At 49.6% G+C, this 25,868-nt stretch overlaps 1 protein-coding gene across 9 annotated transcripts in view; it reads left to right on the top strand.

Moving 5' to 3' along the window:
* The window catches only part of EPB41L1 (erythrocyte membrane protein band 4.1 like 1), a 100,998-nt gene that overhangs the window by 21,414 nt on the left and 53,716 nt on the right, over positions 1 to 25,868 (top strand). For 4 of the 9 annotated variants that reach the window (XM_058562781.1, XM_058562780.1, XM_058562783.1 and 1 more), the window contains exon 1: positions 12,876 to 13,062. The exons of 1 other annotated variant lie outside the window; for it this stretch is intronic. The gene's annotated coding sequence lies outside the window, so the exon portion shown is untranslated. Of the gene's footprint in view, positions 1 to 12,875; positions 13,063 to 13,852; positions 13,979 to 25,868 lie in introns of those variants that run through there. 4 more of the 9 variants (XM_058562779.1, XM_058562775.1, XM_058562785.1 and 1 more) reach the window with 3 other exon arrangements.

Here is a 25,868-nt window from a genome sequence, read left to right as displayed (position 1 = left end):
TCTCATTCTGCGTCCTGTGGCTTGTGGATCCACAGAGAGGTTGCCTGATGTGATCAGCTCCCTGGGGGCAGGGGCAGTGTACCCCTCAGCGTGGTAGTGTGGGAAGGGAGAGGGCCCAGCCAGCCAGACTGGGATTCTCCTGGCTCGCCGGTTTCCTAGCAACAACACAAGCAGAAAATTTTATAGAAAGATGGAGAAAGAAAGACTGCTAAGTGGGTTCCAGTACACTTGCCTTTTCCTGACCTTCCAAACTGTCAGAGCAAAATATCTCTAAGTGTGAGTGATGTTACTGATTTTGTAAGTTCAAGCCAGACTTAAAATTTACATGCTCATCAACTGTCTTTCTGTCATCCTTTTTTCTTTATTCTAACTTTTTTTTTATGGAAAATTTCAAACATGCAGAAAAGTAGAGAGAATAGTATAGTGAACTTCCATGAACTCACTGCTCAGTTTTGCCAGTTATCAATATATGGTCACAGCCCATCTATCCAACAATATTCAGGTTTAAACTTTTTTATCATTCACAGCTCAGTGCATCGCCCCATAGTAGTTGCTCAGTAAATAAATAAATGCTGGCTGATTACAAATCCTTTCCCGTCTCTGGGTCTGAGCTTCCGCATCTATGTGGTAAGGGGGTAGGACCAGATGATTTTGAAGAGATGCAGTGTGGTGCAGTGGTCAGAGCATACACTTTGGTGTCAGACACACTCGTTCAAATCCTTGTGCTGCCATTCGTTCGCCAGGTGTCTTTAGGTAAGTTATGTCTCAGTTTCCTCATCTGTAAGATGGAGACACTAGGTCCTGCTTCTCAGGTGAGCACTGAATAAAGATAAAGTGGCTGTTTTGTTGCTAGTGCTTTTATTATTGCTATTTTTTAATATTAATATTCTGGTGGGAAGATTCCATATATTTCAAAAATGCAAAAGTAAATTAGAATTGACTAGAATTCAAGCCCTAAGATTCAGCTTCTTTTTTTGTCCCAGTCAGCAGATAGAAGCTCAAGAAAAGGATAGTGCAGCCAAAGCCAGTGCCCCAAATGTGGAGCTGGGAGCAGGCCCAGAGTGGGGGCCATGCAGGCCGATTTCATCTCCTCCCCTCCCTCCCACCACCACATGTGGGTGCTATAACCCCATGAGAGGAGCCTGCTGGCTGCCTCCCCCTCCCCGCTCCGTGAGACAGGCCTGAGCTGGAAGAGCTGAGAGGTGGAGAAAGTAGTGCTGCAGGATGTCTCGTTGCTAGGAGACCCAAGGAGGCAGCAAGGACCCGTTGCCAGAGCTGGGAGGGAATGATGGGCTGGTGCGGAGATGCAGGACATGCGGCCCCAGATGGGCTTTTGTGGGGTTCTGGGCAGGGGATGGTGGTGTAGCAGCTGTGAGCTCAGCTAGGAGGACGGGCTCTGTAGAAGATGGCTCTTTAGAACACGGGGTCAGGATAACCTGTTCAGTTCTTCCACTTAACTACTTATCTGTCCAAGTCAGACCTGCGTTTGAATCCTGACTCACTGAGTGACCTTTGGCAAGTGTTGTGTTGCTGTACTTGCCAAGCCTCAGCTCAGTTTCCTTATCTGTACGATAAGTATAATAATGCCTGCCTCATTGTGAGGGTTAAGTGAAATGTGTATAATAAAGTGCTCTATAAACAGGAAGACAAAGTATCAATGTGGGTGTTCATTACCACTCTTCTCTTTATTATAGTAATTATTATTTCCCTTACTATAAAATGAGGGGATTGGACTCTCAGTCTGGATGAGATTCCTGGACAGGAGGCCCTGGAGAAGGGGGCTTTTACTGTGAAGGCCTGTGTCAGGGGACTGTGGGGAATGGCTGCATGGGCCCCCAATTAATGAAACTCCAGGTGGCATCTGAGGAGGGTAGCAAATTTCAAAGCCAGAGGGAGACTCAATGAGAGTGGTGGCTGAAATCTCTGATGAGATTCCAAGAAGGGCTTTGAATGGTTCAGGCCAGAAACTGTGAGCAAGGGGAAGGTAACAGGCCTTTCTTGTTGCTTTTCTTATATAAATAATATACGTCCACACCCATATACACACCAGAAAATAAGCAACGAAACCAAACGAAACCCAAACAAGCACAAAAGAAATAGTTCCACTGTCATAGAACAATCTCTGGGAACACTATTTTTTGTGTATTTCCTACCAGTTTTCTTTTTTCTGTGCGTGCGCACACACACATATTTTATAGAAGTTGGATCATATGTTACCTATACTATTTTGCACCTGCTTTTTAAAATTCTGTATTAGGTTATGAGTTTTATTATATAGAATCACATAGATCCACGACATTATGTTTTAACAACGGCATAATACTTCAAGATATGTATGCATCGCTATTTATATAATGTAGCCACTATTTTTGGACATTTATATTAATTCCAATTTTCCACTTCACTCTGGCATACAAGACAAGACTCTTGTGTACAACAGACAAATGTTCTTATAGCTACATCTTTGTGCCTATCCATTGTTCCCACAGGATAAATTCGTAAAAGAGGAATTTCTGGGTTAAAAGGTGTGCACACTTTTAAGGCTTATTATGCACTTTTCCAGAGTGCCCTCCAGAAAGATGAAACCAGTTGATGGCTACGTTGATACTGTCCAAACTACCTGATTTATGGGATGCTCATTGCCTTAATAACCAGACTACAGTGGTATGGGAGGTAGGAGGCTTACTCAGATGGACTGAGGAGGGTGAGAGGCATCAATGGCCACTCTAAAAGGATTTTTGCAGAGAGAGGCCCCTGGGTGGCCTGGTGGTCTGGCGCAGGCTGGTCTGGTCTGTACTGGTCAGAGGATGCTGTGCTGGGTGGTGCTGGACTATTGGTCTAGGTCGGCTGCACTGACTCAGACAAAGTGGTCTTGCCCCTGGTGTGATCCTGGGCTCAGCCTGGTGTGATCAATGTGGTCACCAATCCAAGACATTCGTTCTAGAAGGCCATGCAGCCTCTCTGGCCGTGCTAACAGACGTGTACGTTCACGTAGTGGGTTGTGATTCATCAGAGCCGGTGGCGGCAGCAGTAGCTCTGACAGAGTGGAACTGCTCTCACTGTCCTGTCACTTGGCCTCTGAAATAACTCTTGCCTGTTCCAAGTGACCGCACCTCCAAGTGTCTGGAGGTGCAGTCCCTTGGCTGTGGCTATGCAAGGGAAGGCATGTGTGTGGGTATTTTGTGTGTGTGTGTGTGTGTTGGGGGTGGGGGGTGGCATCTGGGAGCCTCTTTAGTGGTTGGCATTTGAGCCAGATATTTGGGATGGTGGAATGAGAGGCAGGCCAAGCTCCTCCTCTTCTACTCTCTCGTGTCTGGGGACAATCTGTCTATTCTTTGGGAAGTGGCAGAGACAGCAGGTGAGGGCAGGTGTGTCTTTCAGGACCATGTGCTCACTCCCTGCTGAATGAGGGGGAGCAAGAAGGGGAGGGAGACTGCAGAGGCAATATGACAGGGTAGAGGGCAGGCTCTGGGAGGGAGGCATAGCATTTAGCCCATCAACAATTGAATCCTACGAAAACCCATTTCAAATCTCATCTTTTTGGTGAAATTTTTAACATAGAGTGCCTTTAAATTCGATACAAATACAGCTGACTTCTTATAATGGATGATTAAAGACCATCTAACCATGGTTTCTTAACCAAGTGTCCGTAGACCCAGGGGGTGACCTATGCATGGGCTTCATGAGGTCTTTTGATCCCTGAAATTATAATAAGGTATGTATGTGTCTGGACGTCTGCCCATGTGCATTTTTCTGGGGGGAAGCTCTGCAGTTTTCATCATATTTTCAAAGGAAACCATGACCTATCAAAGGTTAAGAACCAAACTAGTCCAACCCCTCACTTTATAGTGAGGCAATTGAATCCGAAGAAAATGACTGTCCAAGATCTCATAGCCAAGATCAAAATCCAGATTTCTTTTTTTTTTGCTGGGCAAGATTTGCCCTGAACTAACATCTGCTGTCAATCTTCCTCTTTTTTTCTTTTTTCCTCCCCAAAGCCCCAGTACATAGTTGTATATTCCAGCTGTAAGTCTTTCTAGTTCTTCTGCGTGAGCCACCGCCACAGCATGGTCCATTGTATATGGGAGGAATTCAACTTTGTACCATAGGAGTTTAGATGAAGTGGTACACAAGGATTAACAATGATAATTAGCATTCATTGAGCACTTACCATATGCCAAGCACTCTTCTAAGAAAAGTACATGTATTAACTCCTTTAGTCCTTATAATAACCACATAAGGTTAAACCTTATAGTAACTTCATAGGGTTATTATAAGGAAACTGAGGCACAAAGAGATTAAGCACAGCTAGTAAAGGGCTGAGCCAGGATATGAAGCCATGTCATCTGACTCCAGAGTGTAGAGTCGTTTTTGAAGCAGCGTGGGGCTCCTAGCCTCTATGCTGGCGAATCTTACACGTGAGCATGCCATTTTATCAGAATCATGAGAGGGCTGATAAACGCACAGGTTGCTGCTCTGAACCCCCCAGTTTCTGATTCAGTAGGTCTGGGGTGGGGCCTGAGGATTTGCACACTGAGGAGTTCCCAGATGATGATGCTGTAGGACCACACTTTGAGAACCATTGCTCTCTGCTTCCCTGCTTACTGATAGGAAGAGATGAACAGAAGGAAGAGAAGTTGTTAGTGATCTTGCCTGGATTGTTGCAATGCCTTACCCTGCTTCCAGACCTCTCCTACCTTTTTGTCACCTATTCTTTACCAGGGACAAATTAATCTTCCTAAAGCTCAGCTTGGGTCATGTCATGCCTCTGCTTAGTTTTCTGGATTCTCTGCTATGTGTGCCAGTGCTGTCCAGTAGAACTCTCTGCAGTGATGGAAATGTTCTACATCTGCACTGTCCAATATGGTATCTAGCCACACATGGCTATGAATTTCACATTTTTTTCAATTTTAATTAATTTAAATTTAAATAGTCACATGCAGCTAGCTGCTAAGCAGTGCGGGAAACCACTTGGTATGCCATTTGAGGCTCCATTGACAGCATATGCCTTTCCAGCCCTAACCTCAGCCCTCAGCATCCTAGGCTCTGGACCATTCGAGGCCAGGTTCCTGAGTCTGCTCTGTACTTCCCAACCTCATGCCTTGTTTTATGCTATATCCTCTGTCTAGACTGTCTTGCTCTGCCTTTAATGCTCAACCCAAGTGCTACCTCTGCCTAAAAACCTTCTTCGACAGCTGCTCCCCTCTAATCTCTTCCTCCTCTGAACTCCCAAAATACTTCATCCTTTTCTTACAATCTTTAATACTTTTTGCCTTCTATTGCAGTTGGCTTCTGCCAGTGTTGTCTTTCTTTTCCCAAACTCTGAGCTTTCAGAGAGCACGATTGCTTTCTACCAAGCCCTCGCTCCCTAGCACAGGTCCCTCCAGGCACACAGAGGAGTTTGCTAAATCCCACAAACATTTGCCCTGGTGCATTGGGGAAGCAGAGATGGATAACGTGCCCTTCCTGTCCTCAAGCTGCTCACAGGCTCTCACGAGATTCTGATTTATGCCCAGAGAACCATCGAAGCCAATGGTTATTTTGGGCAGGAAGATAAAAGCCACAGAGGGCCCCGTTGGTGAGGGGAGTCCAGCAGGACCCGCCTAAGCAGAAGGCTGTGTTTATACACACAGGTGGCTTCTCTGCCCAGCCTGGCCTGCTGCAAGGAGACGGGAACATCCAGACATCACTGCCTGGCCGCCTCGTGAAGTTACGGATTAACCAGTGATGCAGTGGCTGGTCTGTCCGTCTGGTCCCTGCAGATGGGTGGATGAGGAGAGGGTTACAAAAACTGCAGAGCAGTACCAACTTCTGGAGGCAGAGCGTTGGCTGGGTGGCACCTGGGCTGGGAATGTGAATACAAGAAAATGTTTGTGGTCTGAGCAATGGACAGCAGGTGAAATTCTGCTGGGCCTGGGTGGAGGGTTTACGAGGTCTTCAGAATAGTCCCAGCTGAAATGGAAAGACAGTTGACATGGAAAAAAAAAGAAAAACAGCTTTTTAGCTTCAGACTCTAATACTAGGAGTATTTCACATCTCAAAACTCTCTAGCATATATTCATCTCTAGGACAAAAACATTTTTTAAAAATAAAACTTTATTGAAGCTATAGTATAAAATGCAGAAAAGTACATAGATCATAAGTTTAACGATACTTATGTAACTACCCCCAGACAAGAACTAAAACATGGCCGGCATCTGCACAGTAAATTTCTGTTAAACCAAATGTATGCAGGATTAATGATGGAAAAACACAGGCTCTGGAGCCAGGCATTTCTGGGATTGAATCCTGGCCTCCCTACCCACTAGCAATGTGACCTTGGACTAGTGACTTAACTGCTCTGAGCTTGTTTCCTCCTCTGTAAAATCAAGGTGGAATATATAATCTCTGTCTCACAGAGTAGTAAGAAATTAAAAACTGAAAATGTATGCAAATTGCTAGGCACAGCGCCAGCACGTAGTGGGGTCTCAAATGCTCTCTGTGATGATGGTGCCGATTGATGCTGTTGCTGCAGTGTCTGCTGGCACACGGGACCACAGACATACACCTGCAGCTTTTCTCCCGTAGCCTCTCACTGCTCCCGGCCTCTGAATGATACTCTCCAAGGTCTCTTCTGACTGCAAGGAATTCATGATGCTACGATGATGCAAACCTCAGCTGACACTTCAGGCACCTGATGGGAGGCTGGGTGGACATCTGTATTCAGTGGGAAAGTGGCCAGATCTTCCGTGTTCAGGCCCCAGGAGTGTGGCTCCCAGACCTCCTAAGGGAGGGCTGATTCCCCAGGGGCAGCCGATGCGTAGGGAACCATTAAGAAATGTAGCTGAGGTGGAGTTAGGGTCAGCAGAACTCAGCTTCAGGAGTGTGCTGGCATCCTGGGTGAACTCCTAACCCCGGCTTGCTCCCTGGCCTCTGGCTCTGGGAGTGCAGATGTGTCCCAAGGGACAAACATTATGCACATATTTTGAACTGGGCACTGAGCTGGGCAATTCACACACCCCAGGGCTGGAGGGCAGAGAGCAGGAGGGAGGGGAGAGGCCAAGAGGTTCCTTCTAGCTAGGAGGGGTTATTGCAAAGAGGAGGGGATCAGGAAGGACTTCCTGGAGGATGGCTGGAAGAGTGACCATGGCGCAAGGAAAGAGGGTCTTCCAGGCAGAGGAAAGAACATGTGCTAAAGCAGAGAGGCAGGGCCGTGCTGTGCAGCTGTGCCCTGGGGGCCGGGAACCATCCAGTTTGACAGAGCTCCCCACATGGAGCCTGAGGATGAGGCTTACCAGCCAGGTGAGACCAGGCGAGACCAGGCTGTGGACAATCTGAAGTGTCAGGCTGAGGTGTTTGACTTGCTTTATCAGAGAATGGGGGGTCCACTGAAGGTTCCTCCACTGAGGAAGCAGACTGGGACCAGCTTCTCGAGATTTGCTAAGGGGAGACCAATATGAGCACAGTCATCCAGACCCACATTGTTTTTGGCCAAAGATGGTGGCCAAATATCCAAGCAACTGGAGTGGGCTGTGAGCCCGGACCTGGGCAGGAAGTGGAGTTGGGGCTGCTGGTTGTGGGTACAGAAGGGGAGGGGGAGGAGGAGAGGTGGAGAGGGGAAGGCAGGGTTCCTATCTTTGAGAAACTGCCATCTTGTTGGAGAAGCCAGAGAGCCTCATGACAACTGAGCCCCATATTCAGAAGTGGAGACAAGAGATGTATGGTCCAGCAGGCCAGAGGAGGGACAGGCTGGGTGGAACATGTGTGGAGGAGGCAGGGAGGGTGAACTGCCTGGAGGGGAGGCAACCTTTGGAGGCTTTGGAGAGACTGAGGGAACCGCAAGGCACGCTAAGCCCTTTGTGGGTATTCTCTCATGTCATCCTCCTCAGAGCTCTAAGAGGTGGTGCTGATATTATCCCCATTCTATAGAGGTGGGAACTGAGGCTCAGAGAGGTAAAGGCCTTGCCCAAGATCACGCAGCTTCTGTACTAATTAATGACTGTCCCCCATCCCTGCCTCTAGCCCCTCCCCAGAGGTAACTGTTACCCTCAGGCTCTTCAACACCACCACCATAGATATGGAAAAGCACTTAGTACTGTGTGACCCGCTGTGCAGCTTTGTCACCATTCCACACTAGAATATGACCTAACGCAGGAGTGTGTGATTCTCACGGTCTGGGCTGGAAGGTCCCTGGGGACTGCAGTGCTTCAGGAGGCTTCCTGGAGGAGACTGAAGGAGAGGGGGTGGGGGCAGCTGGAGGGGAGAGGTCTCTGCCAGGTGGGTGTTGCCTCCTGTCCACCCTGCCTGCTCCCTACACCCGGACACAGCTGCCCTGCAGTGCCTTCCAGAGAGCGCCAAGGATCAGTGAGAACAGCTTTGTCAGGCAAAACTTCCCAGGCCTGTGGGTCACGCTGCTCTGGAAAGTTTGGCTCTGGTAGCTTCCTCCAGAGGCTGGCCCAGCTCTCAGCTGCCTGGGGCTGCAGCTCAGATCACCCAGGGGCCGCCCTCTGCGGCTAGAACCAGATGCTCTGTGGCTCTCTTGCCCTGGAATACCCTCCTCCCATGACCTTGCCTTTATCCTAGTTCAGTTTAGGTGTCCCCTCGTCCAGGAAGCATTTTCTGAGCCCCATGGGTTGGGTTAGGACCTCAGAATATCTAAACCTATGCTGACCAAAAGAAATACAATGTGAGCCACACACATGAGCCACATATGTAATTTTAGATTTTCTAGTAGCCACATGAAAAAAAAAGAAACATGAAATTATTCTAACGATATATTTTATTTAACTCAATACATCCAAAATATTGTTTAAATTCAAAAATTATTAATGAGATATATTACATTCTTTTTTATTGTTTTAAAACTTCAAAATCTAGTGTGACCTTTATACTTATAGCAGATCTCAATTTGCATGAGCCACATTTTGAGTACTCAGTAGTCACATGTGGCTAGTGGCTACCATAGTGGTCAGCACAGTTCTAGAAGCAAGGAGAAGGGCACAGGGGTTGAAGCTCAGGGACTGGCATGAGACAGACCCGGCAGTCACAGCCTGGCCCTGCTATTTATTTGCTGAGCAACCTTTGGGAAATTGTTAACCCCTCTGAGCCTCAATTACTTCAGCTGCTAAAGGATTTAATAATTTTAATGCTGGAGAATTGCTATAAGGATTAAACCAATGAAAGTGTGTCTAGTGCCAGGCACAGAGAAAGTGCTCAGAAAATGGTGGTGATTCATCTCACAGTACCCTCTGACATGCTGGTTTATGTGCCATTCTCCTCCACTGGACTGATTGTGAATTCAAGGACAGAGACTACCCGCTTCCTCTCGCCTTCCCCAGTGCCCAGGGCCTGGCTCACTGTGAACATCACTGCTTGCCCTGGGCTAGGAGTGCTTGCCACCCCACTCTGCCCACCCAGGAATCAAGGGGCCCCTGGTGGCTGGGAGTCATCAGACCACTGACTACCTGGAGTGACCTTGGCAAAGACCACTGACTATCTGGGGTGACCTTGGCAGGTCGCTGCTTTGCTCAGGTCCTTGGTTTTCTCCTTCAAAAGATAAAAGGGGGCTGGGAGGGGCCCTGCCTGAAGTGTTTGGTTTAGTCTCTGCCCCACCAGTGGCCTTGTGGGACTGTGGCTGACACCCTGCACTTTGCCTTCCCAGCCAATGGAGCGAATCACCTCCGTCCTTCTGGCTTTCCTGTATCCTGGCACTTTTACACCATCAAGTTCTCTCCAGTTAAAATTTAAGAGAAAAGAATTTCTCCTACCTCCTAGGCAGACCAGAAAGGGGATGAGGGGTACTGTCCCTTCTTTTCTGCCAGCGTTTGCTGACCTCCCATCACAGCAACCCAGTAACAGTAGGGTAGGAAGAATTTCTCCCATTTGGTAGGTGAGAAAATGGAGGCTCAGAGAGGTCAAATAATCTGCCTAAGTAACACAGGAAGAAGCGGTGGAGCCAGGGCTGGAAGCAGAATTCAGAACGAAGGGAACTGAAGAGGCTCTCTTCATTGCGTGAAGAGCATTTCATGCTGGCCTCCTAGCATTTCTCCAAGGGGCTTTCATGAGATATGGCCCTGGGTTGAGTCCTGTCCCTGTGCCTCAGTTTCCCTGCCTAGGGAATGAAGGTTTCCAAGTAATTGGAGAAGTAATTTCAACTGATGCCTGTAAGGCGCTGTGTGTTCTTCAGAGTGCCCCTAACCAGATTTCTCTGGAAAAGGTTATCACAGGGTAAAGTGGAAAGTGTCTGGTCCAGAGAGCCAGTGTTACTGTGGGAGTGAAACCATGGACAAGTTATCACCACTCTGGCCTCAGTCTGCCTATTTATAAAATGGGGGATGACATTATCTCACAAGATGCTGTGAAGATCGCACACGAAAGTACTTTGCAAACCAGAAAGTGCTAATAGAAATGTTATTCAATAATAATAATAATAGAAACAGAAATAATGATAATAGTAGAAGAAGCCCAATTTTCTATGTGGTCCCACTGACTTGAAGGGAATTGAGCCCTCTGGGTATAAATCCAGAATGATGTCTGGGAATGTCCTGCCTTGGTCTTTGGAATGTAGCCTGGATTTTTCTGGGAAAGTCAAAGTCTCCATCTAGCTGAGGACGGTGGGAAAGTGGCCCTGCCCCAGGGAAGGAAAGGGGAGGGCTCCTGCCTGGGGAGGAGGGTCCAGGGAAGGAGAGTTGAAGTAGGAGGAACAGAGGGCTTTGCCATGCAGCTCTGTTCTGCACACAGGAGCCCAGGGTTGGGAAGGCTCATGAGCAGAAGAGGCTGAGTCAATTTGGAATAAAAATACTGGAAGGCAAGAATCTCTTAGCAGACGTGCATGAGAAACAATCAGTTCATCTGGTGTAACTCCTAAGTTTTGCTGATCCTTTTACTCATTCATTTGAATAAATGTGTAGTGAACTGAACTCAAACTGAGCATTCGGAGTGGCAAAGTGACTTGCCCAAGGCCATGCCCCTCAGGGCCTGGGGAGTTCCTGAGAGGAGCTGAATTTGGAAGGCTGGGGAATGAAAAATCCAAAAGCAAAGGAAGAAACCTGTAAGGAAATCTGCCCAGCAGGACTCTGGTCCTTCTGCGAATAGGCTCTGAGCTGATTTGTCCATCTTCCTGTCTCCTGTCTGGAGGGAGGACGTGTTCTCTGGGACTAGGAGGAGTGGCTTCCTTCTGCTCTCTGCTGTCTGACCACTCCTGAGCCTAGTGGGTAGCAGGGAGAGTGAAGGGACCGGAAGCTGTGTCTTGGGAACATCTGGTGAAGGAGTCCCTCGTGTTTAAGTTGGAGAAGAGAAGGCTTTGTTTGGGAGTGGGGAGAAGGGACACTGGCTATCTTGGGTTCTCTGAGGGATGCTGGGGAGAGGGTATCCCCTCGTTCCGTGGAGGCCCTAGGGTTGGTACTAGGACCTAGGGTGGAAGGTCACCGTGATGGAGCAGCCACCTTGGGAGGGAGGAGTGGAGGGGGGAGTGGCCTGTCCCTGGAGTGTGGGAGTAGAGATAGATACTGGGAGTAGAGGTGGACACAGGTGAGGGTGATACTGAGGGAACTGCAGCATGGGGGGACGGATGGCTCAGCTCACATCTGTGCTGCTTCCCAGCTTTGGGCCTCTCTGGTTTCCAGTGTGGTGGATTCTGTGGTGCCTAAAATAGTGGCTGGCACATAGTTTGTACTCACGAATTATTTGAAGAATGAACGAATAGATGTGTATGCCTGAGGGGGGTTAGGGAATAGGGGTCATGTGGACTGCAAACGTGGAGCAGAAATCTTTAGGCAGAAGTCTCTGGAGATCATATTGTGGGTTACCCACCATCTTCTCCAGGCCTTCTCCACAAACCGAGACCCCTAGAAATAGGATGTCCAACCCTTTCTTTCACTGTTCCCAAACTGAGGCCCAGAGCAGGAGAGCAACTCTCCCAAATGTACTGGCCGACCCCTGGCAGAGCTGGACTGGAGCCCAGGCCCTCTGCCTCCCAGAGTCCTCTGCCGTTGGAGGTTCTTGCTTGCTGATCAAGTGAGGTGGAGGTGCGATGGTCGGGACCAACCTTTTGAGTTAGTGCTGGAGGGGAGGAAGAGGGCTTGGCTTAGTTTTGAGCAATGACCTCGGTGCCACAGGCCCCATGCTCCCCACCCCCCACCCCCCACCCTCCACCTCCCACCTCCCACCTTCCACCTTCCTGGAGCCTGGTTGCACACCCAGCATGTGCTCATACACTTCCAGAAGAGAAACACATCTGTACATGGGCCCAGTCCTCACTGTTACACTTATGGTCATTGTCACTAAAGCACATATGGACAAGTGTACAAATACATACACTCAGAGACACACAGGATCCCAGGAGACATCTGCACATACCTCCTCCCTAATGGGGAAGGAGCCCTGAGTCCCAGGGAGATTCTGCCCTGCTGTGCTGTTGGGGAGGTGAGGGTACGAGCTCGGTGGGCTGGTAGTGGGAGGCCCACTGAGGCTGAGTCACCCCTTCTGAGTCAGAGATCCTCCCCACTTCTTTTCCCCTCCCCCTCCCTCTCTCCCTGGTGAGCACCCAAGAGGGGGTGGCCCAGGAGGAGGGCCTTGGCTGGCCCGGGCCGGGGTTGGGGCAGACGAGGCGCGAGAGTCTCCTGATGCACAGTCCCGCAGTGGTCCGGGAACTGCCGCTGTGGCAGTGCCTGGGAGGAGGTGGCCTGGGAGCTTGAGAGAGGAAAGAGGGAGAGGGAGAGGGAGACAGGCAGAGAGGAGGCGGAGGCAGGGGCAGGGCTGCCGCGAGGGAGCAGGCAGGCGCGCGGCGGCCGCCCCTGGGCTGGGCGCGGAGGCCGGGCGGGGGCGGGGGCGGGGGCTGGCCGCGCGTCGGGCGCCAGGCCCGGGGCTGTGGGCACGGTGCCCAGCCCCCGGCGCACGCCGAGCCGCCGCCGCCGCCGCTGCTGCAGTCGGCATCCATCAGCGGGCGGGGGTGTCTTGGAACAGGCTGCTCCGCAGAGCCCGCCGCGGCCCCGCGCGCCCGCCCCGCCCCGCGGCCTGCTGGCCGCAGGAGCCGAGGGGGCGCCCCCCGCCAAGCCTGCTCGAGATGGGGACCCTCAGGCCCAGGTAGGCATGTGGGGGTGATCAGGTGGCGCGGCGGGCTGGGGGCTTGGTACATGTAGACCCATCCCCCAGCTCTAGGGGAGGACTGGGGTTGAGACCGGGAGGTACTGAGTTTGCAGGCTGTTGGCCCCCTGGCCAGTGTGGAGGAGGTCCTTGGTGTTCCTCCCTACCCCCCAGGTCGGCAGCCTCCCCAAGGCCTGGAGACAGAGGTGGTCAGGCGGTGGGCTGGTGCTTGCCTTAGGGAGGAAGGGTTGCTGGGTGCTGGGCTCCCTGGGCTGGTCCACTCTGTTCTCTGAGACCACTCCTGCTGCCTCCAAGGAGGCTGGGGGCTCTCTGGATCTCTCTGTCCAGGCTTCAGATGCTGCAGGACAGTCTCTTGGCTGGAAGCTGGGATGCTGCGGGGCTCCTGCCCTCACCCTCACCCTCTGGTTACAGACCTTTCCCCACTCTGGGCTCACTTGGTATCCCACCTCCCTTCCAAGTCTCTCAAAGCTGCGGCAATGGACCTTAGCCCTAGGACCTCTTTGGTTCTGGCCTGGTGTTGTCCTGGCCAGAGGCTGCCCCCACTGATTAGAGGGAGAGGACTTGCAGGTCCCAGTTGTGTCTGGCACCTTCACGCTTGGAGATGTCCAAGAGCTCAAGAGGACAGGCATAGGGGGTCAAGTGACTACCAGGGTACTTACCGGGTGCTGAGGCCGCTGCCTGGTAGAGCTATGGCCTGGGGTGGTCTGTGGGGATCTTGAGGGGCTGGACAAAGACTAGGAGGGAATTCTTAGGATACCAGTGTCCTTCTTAGCTGCCAGCCATGGCCCTTCCTTTTCCCCCCGGAGCTCTGAGGACGCATTGGTGGGAGAGAGACACTACCACGTGTTCCCACCTTCACTTCTGGATGTGCATATCACCTCCTCTGCACCCAAAGGTGGGAGTGTAAGAAGGCTGGATTTGGGACCTCTCTGGGGCCATGTGGGGTCCAGCTGCTCCATTTCTCCCCCACTTCCCAGCATTTAGAGTCTTCCAGAATCAGCAGCAGTTGGGCCAGGTTGAGAGCTGGGGTTGGGAATGGTGCCCTCAGAAGCTCCTGGAAGACTTGATGCTGCCTGTCCTGGGCAAGGGTGTGGAGAATAGAGGCTGCTGTGTGGCCCGCCTGCCCACCCATTCCTCCAGATGGAGCTTGCAGCAGAGGCAGCCTGTGCCAGCCTCCTCTCTCAGCCACTGTGGCCCAGGAAGGCTCTGCCAGTTCGGTGCGGGGATGAAGCTAGCTTCTGCTGGCCAGCCTGAGGTCATGCCTGACCAGTGACCCCATGCACAGTATTTTGTGGTGTGCAGAGCATGGTCCCTTGAGGGGCACCTCAAGGCAGTCCTGGAGAAGATAAGTGCAAGGGGCGTTATTCCTATTAAAACCCTTCCTGGGCCACGTGGCGGTTCTCTGTGCCCAGCTCTGTGAGCTTCATGGAGGGTTGCTTCCACAGAACCTGCATGAGAACAATGATTGATCCTGTCGTCCTCACTCAGTAAGTATTGAAAGGCTAAATGAGGCCTAGAGAGGAAGAATGACTTGTCCAAGGTCACATAGCAGCTGAGTTGTAGAGCCAGCACTCATGTAGGTTTCTGTCTCTTGGTATGGGATTCTTGCAGCCCAAATGTCTGCTTCCCTGTTGCTGTGGATGTTCCATACACAGGACTCTGACAGGGGCTGAGCATTATAGCCTGGAGCCTGAGGCTACCCCTCAGGAGGGGCCTTACATTTGCCTCCCAGCCCTTGCCCCCAAAAGGTGAGGAGGAAAGGCCAGGCAGCCTCACAGATAATGGGCCAGGGCTGAGGCAGCGGGCAGCTGGTAGCTGTGGACCCTCTTGGGAGTATACAGAGCCAAGAGGATGCTGGATGCCCAGGGATGTTCTGGGCCTGAGCCTCTGGGGGCAGTGGAGAGGGTCTCCTGACTAGACCTGCCGAGATGGGAAGTGCCTCTGTGTTAGCTCCAGTGTGGATTTTGCTGTGGGCCTCTCTGGGTTTCTGTGTCCTCATTTATTAAAAGGGGATAATAATCTCTACCTGGAGTAATACCAATGATTACACAATCAGAGTGATGGCATTGATTGAGCACTTACTGTATGCCATGCACTGGGGTGATAAGTGCTTTGCATTATCTCACAGCGACCCTGTCAGGCAGGTGCTATTATTATCCACTTTTTACAGATGAGAAGCTGAGGCTCCGAGAGGTTGTAGCACCTGCCTGAGGTTACACAACTGGGAAGTGTGGGGCTCTCTGAGTCCACATCCCCTCTCTCTACCGTGACATTATACCTGGGGCAGTGATGGGAGTACCAGGTTGGTGTCCAGCAGAACCAGATGACTGGGCTGGTCCAGGTAGAGAGGTCTGTGTGTTGGGTCTGGTGAGGCAAGGGTGGTTCTGTGGCCCGAGTGCTCCTGTTGTCCTGAGGGGTAGGGGCAGAGCGGTACTGGCTGGGAGCCCTGAGAGAGGGGTCGGCCTTGGCCTTCTGCTTCCTGGCAGGATTCCCTAGAAGTGGGAATGCTCTGGACTCCCTGCCAGCATTGGCTAGCAGGGAAGACTGGTTGGCTCTAAGACTAGATGGCCCTGATACTCGCCCCCTGCCACATTTGATGGGACCCTAATGACAGAAAGCAGAAGAGTGGGAATGCAGGGGCTCCAGCTGGGACTGTGAAGAGGAGGCCCTGTAGGGAGGGGACCTGAGCCTGGGCTGATGAGTGGGGGTGGGAGCAGGTTGGCACTGCTTCCTTTGTGGGTGGGAGGCTTGTGGATAACAATAGTAACAACTGACATTTATTGAGCACTTATTATATACCAGGTGCTGTTTTAAGGGCTTACCTGTACAACTCATGCAATCGTCACAAAACCCTGTGAGGTGGGAATTCTTCTTCTTCCCGTGTTACAGATTGAGGGAACTGAGGCTTAGAGAGGGAAAGACAGTTGCTCAAGGTCACAAAGCTAGGTCGTGGGGAGCCAGGATTCAAATCCAGGCAGCGTGGGTCAGAGCCACGTTCCTGATGGCCATGCCAGGCAGCCTACAGTTCCTTTTCAGAGTCATACTCAGTTTTGTTCAATTTGAAAAATATTCCCGGAGTACCTCCTGCCTGCCAGGCCCTGTGTGACCTCTGAGGAAACATACCCCTCAAGGGCCGGCAGTCCAGCTGGGAGGCACGGAGGCAACGCAGGGAAGGTAGAGGGTTAGCTGTTGGCATCTGCTAAGCGTGGATTCCTATTTTGGTGATCAGGGGATTGGGGCCTTTGCGCTGGGCATCAAAGGCCAAGAGGAATTTTGATAGCTGGGGGGCAGGGGTACCCACTCCCCTGGGGCAGAGAGGAAGGAAATAGGGATGCTTTTGAAGAAGAGCAGGTGGTCTGGTGTGCATGGAGCAGATGGTGCAGGGGGCTGGGGGCGCTGGGAGGTGACTCAGAAAGTCAGCTCGTGTTTGGGTTTTTGGCAAAGCTCTGGAATCCAGCAGACCTAAACTCTAATCACAGCTCTGCTGTGTACTAGCCACATGCCCTGGGGCACATCACTTAGCTGGTCTGAGCCTCAGTTTCCTTATCTGTAAAATGAGATAAACACAACACACCTATCTCACAGAGACCAAGTTATGGTGGTTGTTATGTAAAGGACCTAGCGCAGTGCTGGCACGTCACAGGAACTCAGTAAACATTACCTCTCTCCTCCTTCCGTCTCTCTTAAATGTCAGCCTCAGGTGTTTCCACTTGACAGGAGCCTGGAGGCTCTGGTAAGTTTTGCAGGTGTTTGGTCTGCATGGGGCGTGTACTGGGGCATGACAGAACTGTGTTTGGGAAGGTCCCTTTGGCAACTGTAAGAACCACAAGGAGGGGGTGGACTGCAGCCTTGCAGGAAAAACATCAGCCCTGTGGTCTTGGAGGGCTGGGGCAAGGAACGTTGAAGTTGCACTAAGATGTCCCCTGGGGTGGTGGGTTGCTCAGCTGGTTGGGGGAGGAGCAGCTTGGAGTGGGGAAGGCTACAGGGGTCACGAATCTGGTTTGAGGCCTCAGGAGTTTAAGATGAAAGACTCGTCTCCCTTCAGTCATTCCAAAGGTTGCGCAGCATCTTTGTGCATCTGGCTTTTTTTTTCTTTTGAATAATTTCCTTTGGATGAATCCCCATCAGAGCTTCTTCTATAATAGCAGCAAATTGGGACTAAGTGCCTGACAATAGGAAGATGATTGAGAACGTTTTGGAACATCCAGTGGATAAAATAATACACAGCCGTGAACAGCCACAGAAATACTTATCCTTGCAGCGTATGGAGCTGTGCACTTGCAAAGCTCTTTTGCATCTTTTATTCATTTCATTTCATTTCATTTCATGTCCCTGTGACAGAGGTGGGACAGGAGTTAGATCCTTCCTGTGTATGAGGAGATTCAGGCTGAGTTCTAATCTCCTGGAGGGAGATTCAGAGTTCACGTTTTATTCATTGTTCTATCCTCAACATGTAGCTCCATGATTTGCAAACGCTTGTCTGGTGAGAGAATTGGTTGAGTGAGGGGAAGATCAGAGGGGAAGTGACTTGTCCAAGGTCATGCAAGTAGTAAGACCCAGGATCTGGCTCCTCATCCGTGCTTACCGTGTTCTTCTTACTACTCAGTTATCTGTGAGGGGAGCAGGGCAGAGAGGTTCCCAGCGAGGACTTGGGACGCACACGGACCAAGGCTTAAGTCTACTTTCTGTCCTTCCTAGCTGCCAGGCCTTGGAAATTAATCTTTTTAAGCCTCAGTTTCCCCAGCTGCAATGTGGATAGTCCAGGTACCTGCTTTTAGGGTTGTCGTCAAGACTAAATGATTTAAGGCGTGTAAAACTCTTAGCATAGTAGCTAGCACGTAGTAAAACACCTGTGAATTTTAGCTGTGATGATGATGATATAGTAATGTGGAAATATTTCTGATACAATTAATGTTATGTGGAAAAAAACCCCATAAACTTATGAACACTCAGATTAAAGTGGTGTAAAATTAGGTATGAGCGTAGACACAGATTGGAAGAGAACAAGCGGAGATGGAGTTACAGCAGGTGCTATGGGAAGCAAGTACGACTGACCACAACACATCTTTTTTTAATATTATATTTATTTTTTCTTTAGCTTTAATTACAAAAGAAATATGTGAAAAATCCTAATAATTCAGAAGTGTATTCTCTTCTTGGCTCCCCAACCAAAATTCTTCTCTGTAGAAGTAGCCAATGGTAATAGTGTGGTGCATGTCCTTCCAGGATATTTTGGATATTTTCTATGCCTACATAAGCATACAAACCAGAATGGGACCATAAATTGCATTATTGTTTTACAACTTGCATTTTTTCATTTAACTATATATTGACATCTTTCCGTGGCAGTATTTATAAAATCCATCTCAAAAATTTTCACAATAGGTATGTAATACTTTTGTAATTCATCTTTTAATGGATAAATCCTGGTTAATTTGGCCAGCCCCCTACTGATGGACATTTAAAGTCGTTTCTAATTTTACTCTAATTTAAATAATGCTGACGATGAATTCTAATAGTGTTTAAACAGTTAAAGAAAATCAAGTGCGAGAAAGAGTAAGAAGCTGTGAGACCATGTGAGTTGCCCAGGAAGGTCTGCTGCTTCTCCCTTCTTTCTCCTCGTCTCCTCCCTTCTCAGCGAAGCCTCAGGGGGCAAGGACACCGAGGGCTGGCCTGCTGGGAGGAGCCCCTGTCTCTGTCACCCTCAAAGGGTGGGGATGTCCTAGGGAAACCCCTTCTTTCACTCACCCAGTATGGAGCTCACCTGTGAAATTTTCAAATTCTCTTTGGATGCTGTAAGCTGCTGCCTGGGCCAGGCTGCTGTTTACCCCCTGCATGTTCTTGGGCAAGTTCTTTACCTTCTCTGGACCTCAGTTTGTCCATCTGTGTGGTTGTGACAGCCTTAGTGATGAGAGCCGTTGCTACTACTTACTGAGTGTCTACTATATGGCAAATATGGTGCCAGAGTGAGCTTCACGTGCATTCTCTCATTTAATTCTCACTAAATGCCTTTGAGGAGTCGGGGGTGTTCTTGTCATTTTACTTGCTCAAACTGGCTCTCAGAGAGGTTAAATAACTTGCCCAAGGTTCCCAGGCCAGTGGAGCTAGGATTCAACCTCTGGTCCAAAGGCCGTATTCATAACTGCTGTTCCACACTCCCTCTCACCAACCACTGATCAGTAAGCTCCAAGCAAAATGATGATTATGAAAGGATCCTTTAAATTGTAAAGCGCCCTGCTCGTGGGAGGGGTTGATACTGCTGTTATTATTTCTACATCCAGAGCAACAGTAGCTTTGGTTACATGGTGACAGCAAGTTGGAGGTCGTGGGATGTAGCAGGATTGAGGGGGAAGAGCACGGCACCATGAGCCAGCAGACCTGTGTCCTAGTCTTAGCTCTACTCAACTGACTAGCTGTGTGACCTTGGCCAGCCAAGCCAGCCTGGGGTAAGCCCACCTACTCTGTGTGGCCCTTGTGTAGCTCAAATTAGACAAAGCCCAGAAGACAGCCAGCTTATTGCCCGGCTCTCAGAGGATGCCCCGCTACAGGGAGATCTCCGTCTGCCTCCGCAGTCATCAATGTGGTCCAAGCGGAAGGCATTTCTCCTTTCTGATGCCGTTACTCTGCAGGTCTGGGCATGTCATGTGGTCCCCAGCCCACAACTGCACATCAGTCTGTGGCTCTGTGGTGGCACGTGAAACCCTTGGGCAATAAGCCATTGCTGATGGTGGCGGCCTCTTCACGTTGCTTGGTTTTATTTAATGCGGTGCCCATGGGTACTGCAAGCCTCTGACAAATTGCCGTCTCCCGCTGCCGTGTACGGACCTGAGCAGCAATAAGGACGACTGTGGGCCCAGCTCCTGTTTCACCCCCTCTGCCTCCATCAGGGGCTCTCCGCCTGACTGGGAGGGTGGCCCGGGTCCCCAGAGGCAGCTCTCTCAGCCTGCACCCCTCCTCCCTCATCGCAAGCAGGCATTTCATTCACGTCCACCCAGAGATTGTCACTCGAGGAAGTGAACGTTTTGTTCTTGGGAAATCCCAGTGGGAAGTAACATCATCTCCAGAGGGGAAGAATAAATCTTAATAGACTTTCTCTCCCTGTTTTTCTTTTAATTCTTTTCTTTTTCTTTTCTGATTCAGAAGTAATACATGTTCATAGTAGAAAAATTGTGAAACAGAGAACCACCTATAAAGTCAAAAAAAAAAAAGCCTGTAATTCCTTCTCTAAGAGAATGCTATTGTTAACATTTCAGCCTTTAGACTTAATACTGAAGATGAGAATATCTAATATTTCTTGAGCACTAACTGTGGGTTTTGACGTGTTAAGTGCTTTGTGGGCATGATCTGATTTAATTTTCACAGTAAACCTGTGAAGTGGGCAAGATTATCATGATTTTACAGATGAAGACACTGAGGCACAGAGAGGTTAAGGGACTTGTTCAAGGTCTCCTTGTCTCCCATTTTATCCTTAACCACTAGACCATACTACCTCTTCCCAACTTCTCCTCCCCTCCCTTTCTGATTCATATATCTATTTAGCATCAGGAGGTATATCAGTCATATTCTGGCAGAAAACAGAATTCTCCTCAGATGCTTCAGCTGAAGAGGTGTTATAAAGGGTTAAAGGAACCCACTAGGGGTACCCACAACCTAACAGTGACAGAATGACAGAACCTCCCTTTGGCCTGAATGAGCAGAGGGAGGGAATGGTGTTACTGGAATTTAGTGGTGGCTGGGCCCATGCAAGGAGCTGTCACAGAGGGGCTCAGCTACTGCCAGAACCACAGGGAGGGAATTTGGGAAGCTATACCCCAACCTCTCTCTCCTTCCATCCTCTCACCTCCTGTCAGCGCCTCCCCTTGGCCAAACCCAACCGGAAGTCAGCAGGCAGGGGAGCTCAAGGGACAGTCCAAGGGGTCACCCTCCCATGTCTTTGAGCAGGGCATGGATCTGGGGGTGCAGATGAAGACTGACAGCCCAGGGGCATGGTTGTAGGGGGATGGGGGAGATGTGCCCTCTGACTTCCCAAAAAGAGAGGAGTTATCTTGGCAAATGTGATTTTTGAAAACATCTTTCAGAACAGGAGAATCTCACTTTGTGCCTGGCATTCTCTTGGTGTTTTGGTGTCTCCCACACCCTGTCCATTTCTGTCTCTCTCTCCACCCTTCCTACCATTAGTTCCTACCTGGTTCAGATTCCCTGAGAGTGCTTGGGCAAAAGTCATCAGTATCCAAGATTTAGAGGAGAGCCTTACTGGCTAGGGAGTAGTTGTTCATGACCATGAACACACGTGGCTGTATGTGCCCTCATGTTGTTCCACTGCTATGCATATGTAAGCAAAGACATGCTTTTGGTATACATGTCATAAACATCTGTAATATACTCTCCTTTGTAGTTAACATGACTTTACCTAGTGTATTTCAAAGTCCTCTTGTTCTCTGTAACATCCTTTATCTGCATGGCCCTGCTCTGAAGTGGGAGAAGAGGGGCTCTCATCCCTGTTTGACAAATAAGGAAACTGATGCTCAGAAAGGGGAAGTGACTTGCCCAAGGCCCAGCAGATAGGAAGTGGCAGAACTGAAATAAGAAACTGGTCGTGGGGGCCGGCCTGGTGGCGCAGCGGTTACGTGTGTGCGCTCCGCTGCGGTGGCCCGAGGTTCACAGGTTCGGATCCTGAGCGGGCACCGACGCACCACTTGTCAAGCCGTGCTGTGGTGGCGTCCCACATAAAGTAGAGGAAGATGAGCACGGGTGTTAGCCCAGTGCCAGTCTTCCTCAGCAAAAAGAGGAGGATTGGCGTCGGATGTTGGCTCAGGGCTGATCTTCTTCACACACACAAAAAATAAGAAACCAGTCGTGATTCTGAGTTCAGCTATTGCCAGTGTATTTGCTTTTCAATCTTGGAAAGTTTTTCCTCAGCCATCCTCACCCTTGGGAGAAATTAGTTCAGGATGAACCCCTGGAGGCTGCTGAAATGCTGTGTACTGGAACGGACTTTGGAGTCAGAGAGACTTGGCACAGCTTTATGACCTTGGGCAAATCAGTATGCCTCTTTGGGGCCTGTGTGTCCTCATTAGTAAAATCAGGGTGATAATATCAGGAGTTTGGTTGGAAAGTCAGATGCTTAAGGTCTGGTAAGTCATCGGGAGAGGCTAGCTGGCTGATAGCCAGAAAAGCTCCCAAGGTAAATGCAGCCCAGGTCTCCGGTCCTTAGTTGAGTAGACTTAAAAATTGTCTCCTTGGTGTTCCACCCACCCATCACCCACATTTTTGTCCGTTTATCCATCTGCCTATCCAGCTGACACCAGACCCCGTGGGTTTGAATTCTGGCACTGCCATTTACTAACTGTATGATCTTGGGCAAGTTACTTATCTTCTCAGTGCTTCAGTTTCTTCTTTTGTAAAATGGAGATAATAAGAGTACCTATTATAGGTTATTATGAAGATTAAATGAGTTAATTGATATAAAGTGCTTAGATCAGTGCCTGGAAAATAGAAAACTCTATAAATGTTGGCTTTGTTGTTATTTATCAAGAGCTGCGCTAAGCCCTGGGGATAATGGCAAATGAGACAGATAAAGTTCTGTTGTTATGGATTTTATATTCTAGAGGAGGGATAGAAACAAATAAGTAAATCAATAAATAAATGTTTTTCATTTGTGATAGTTACTATGAAAAAAACCCCAAACCCCAGCATACTTGTTTAGTGGGTAGAGTTTCTGTTTGAGGTGATGAAAAATTTTGGAAATAGATAGTGGTGATTGTGGTATAACATTGTGAATATAATTAATGCTTCTGAATTGTTACACTTAAAAATGGTTAAAATGGCAAAAACGAAGTAACACAAAAACAAAAAACCAGCATACTGTAACAAAAAAATAATGGGAGGGACCCACCTTAGACAGAGTGGTCAAGGAGCACATAGCTTGAGATCTGAAGGGTGAGAACTGCCATGCCAAGAAACGGGATGAGCCCACTGTCCACACAGAGGGACCATTAACGGCAAAGCCCCAAGCAGGGGCAAGCCTGGTGTGGTTGAGGAGCAGACAGAAAGCCAGTGTGACAGGCTCACAGCAATGGTGGCAGTAGGGGACGGGCAGTGGTAGGAGCTGATGCAGAGGCCATATGCAGGGACCTGTAGCTTTGATAAGGAGTTTGTGTTTTATTTTAATGGAAAGTCACTGGAGGTTTTAAAGAGGGCATCCAACTGGAGTTTTGAAAAGATCCCTGTGGCTGATCTGTGGAGAATAAACCCTGGGAGGGTCCAAGTGGCCACAGAGAGTCCATAGAGGAGGCTGGGGCAGCCACACAGGCATGAGTTGCGAGTGGCTTGGACCTGGGCAGTGGCTGTGGGGATGGAGAAAAAGAACAAATCCAGGTTACTGGATTCAGAGATGCTGATTCATCCTAACCCTGGTTGAAGGGCCTGATGTATAAACCAGTTGATTCATTTTTAATGAGTGGTACAACTACAGGCCAAGTGGATATTGCACTCTCTCCCGGCAGGCCACCCATATGGAAAGCCACAGCGTGTGAAGGCTGCTTAGTGCTCCTGTAGGGTGAGCCAGGGGACCCAGCGGTGGTTGCAATGTTGATGAGCATCAGATACTGACAGCCTGCTGGGCTAGCCCTGGACCTGGTCAGGCGAGCGTGCTGGGCCTCACAGGGCCCCTCTCCTCCAGACAAGGCTGGCGTGGGCACCGTCAGCATTTACTTCTCTGGCTGACCTTTCTCTTTTCTAATCCTGTGCATTTGGGTTTTCATATGTTAGTGTCATCAGTCTGGCCTTGCTGGCCTCTGTCTCTTAGAACATCTCTTTCTCCATCCGTTCTGGGCAGCACTTCTGAACTCCTGATTCTCAGACCACTCCCCACTACGGCTTCCTATTCCTGCTTGTAATTGTAGACCCTCTCAGGGTTGTTTTATTGGGTGCATACCATGCTAAATGCTCTGTCTACATTATTTTTCTGAATCTGCATCACTACCCTGAGAGGGAGGGAGGAGAAGCTCCGTTTTATAGATGAGGCCACTTGAGGCTCAGGGAAGTGAAGTCATTTGCCCAGGTCACAGAGCAAGCTAGTGATGACCCGGGCTTTGAGTCTAAGTCTGCCTGAGCTAGGTCTGCCTCTGGCCCTGCTGCCCTCTGAGGGGTCCGTGAGATGACAGTATGTGAAGTCCCTGACCCTGGGCCTGGCCCCCAGCAGTGCTCACTGACTGGAGTCTTGCCCTTTCCAGCAGAATGACACTCTGACTCTCACTCTGACTCTGCATCACTCCTGGCTCCTTCACTTCTCCACAGCCCCACCCTGTCCATCCTCACCTTCATAGGCTTCTCGTTCCGGGGTGTCAGGATGTCAAGGCCTCCTGTCTGTCCTCTGCATAGCCCTGCTTGTTCCCATCTCTGGGCGTTTGGCCATGTGCTGACTCAGCCCAAATGCCCTCCCTGCCATCTCCTGTCTAGATTCTCACTGTTCCCAAAACCTACTCCATCTCCTCGTCTGCTCTCTACCCTCTAAGCCTTCTTTGGGCCCTCCAAGCCATGTTCCCAATCGCCGGGTCCCCAGACTCTTCTAGAGGCTGAAATGTACACTGGCAAATCTGAGTCACATGCTGCCCAGTGTTTAACTATTTCCTGTGTGAGCGTCATCCTCCCATGTTGGAGTGAGCTCCACAGGAACCAGCACATGCCCCCCTCAGGTCTCCTACGGTGCCCGGCCAGTCTGGCTGCCCAGCGGGCTTCCTCAGTCCATGCTGACCTGGACCTGGGCAGAACTGTGTCCCTGTGACTGAGTGTGGCAGAAGCCAAGGCCAGTTTCTTGGATCGCTTTTTGTGGCCCAGTGAGAGAACCACACCGTTATCTCTGGACTTGTGAAATAAAGAAGGATCTCATCATGGGTTTAAAAAGTAATGTTATTTTTCTTTTTAATTCATAAAAATTTTTTTTAAGTTTAAACAGATTTTATTTATCTCTTTCTCATCCTGTCATAACAAGCCGTGTGCCTTGGAAAAATTTATTTTTTAACTTCTAATTTTTTTTACTCATTCAAGAAATCTCCAAGTATAGTAGAAAAATTGAGAACTGCAGTTCAACAAATAGAAGAAAAATAATCTGTACTCCCGCCATCTCGAATCGATCATAGTTAATACTTTGCTGAATTTTCTATATCTGTGTGTCTTCATCAAAATAAGATCAGTCTATACAAACTTTTGTATATCATGCTTTTTCACTCAGATATTTTCCATGATTTTTTATATCATCTTTTTTTACTCTCTAGAGTAGATGAGCCATCATTTATCTAACCAGCCCCTGACCATGGGGTTCACTGGTGACCCATGCCACCTCCTTGGCTTCCAGCCTGGGCCTGAGTGCTTTCTCCTTCTAGGAGATTCTGTGGAGGTTTGCTTGAGGCAGCAAAGTGCAGTGGAAAGAATAATGGCCCCAGAGCTGGGATCTGGGGAGTCAGGAGGCTGGATGGGAAGGAGAATGGGTGGGAGGGACCAGGGAAAACCTGTCTGAGGAAATGACTGTTGCTCAAGTCTCTTTTGCTCCCCGAGTCTCACCTGTGAAAGAAGAGATTGAATCATCTCAGAAGACTTCAGCTCCTCTCATCTGTGGTTCTGCTAGCACCAGGCATTCACCGCCAGCAGGCTCTGCTGGAGACCCTGGCAGCAGAAGACTGTGATATTTATTTAAGATTACTCTCCAGGCTGTTTCCAAGAAGACACAGGCGTGGGGAAGGTTCAGAGATTATGGGCTGAAACCAGACTGAAGCCGAGGGGAGGAG

The sequence above is a fragment of the Diceros bicornis genome, chromosome 19 (genome assembly GCF_020826845.1).
Source record: "Diceros bicornis minor isolate mBicDic1 chromosome 19, mDicBic1.mat.cur, whole genome shotgun sequence".
NCBI lineage: Eukaryota > Metazoa > Chordata > Mammalia > Perissodactyla > Rhinocerotidae > Diceros > Diceros bicornis.
This window is presented reverse-complemented; position numbering and strand designations above follow the sequence as displayed.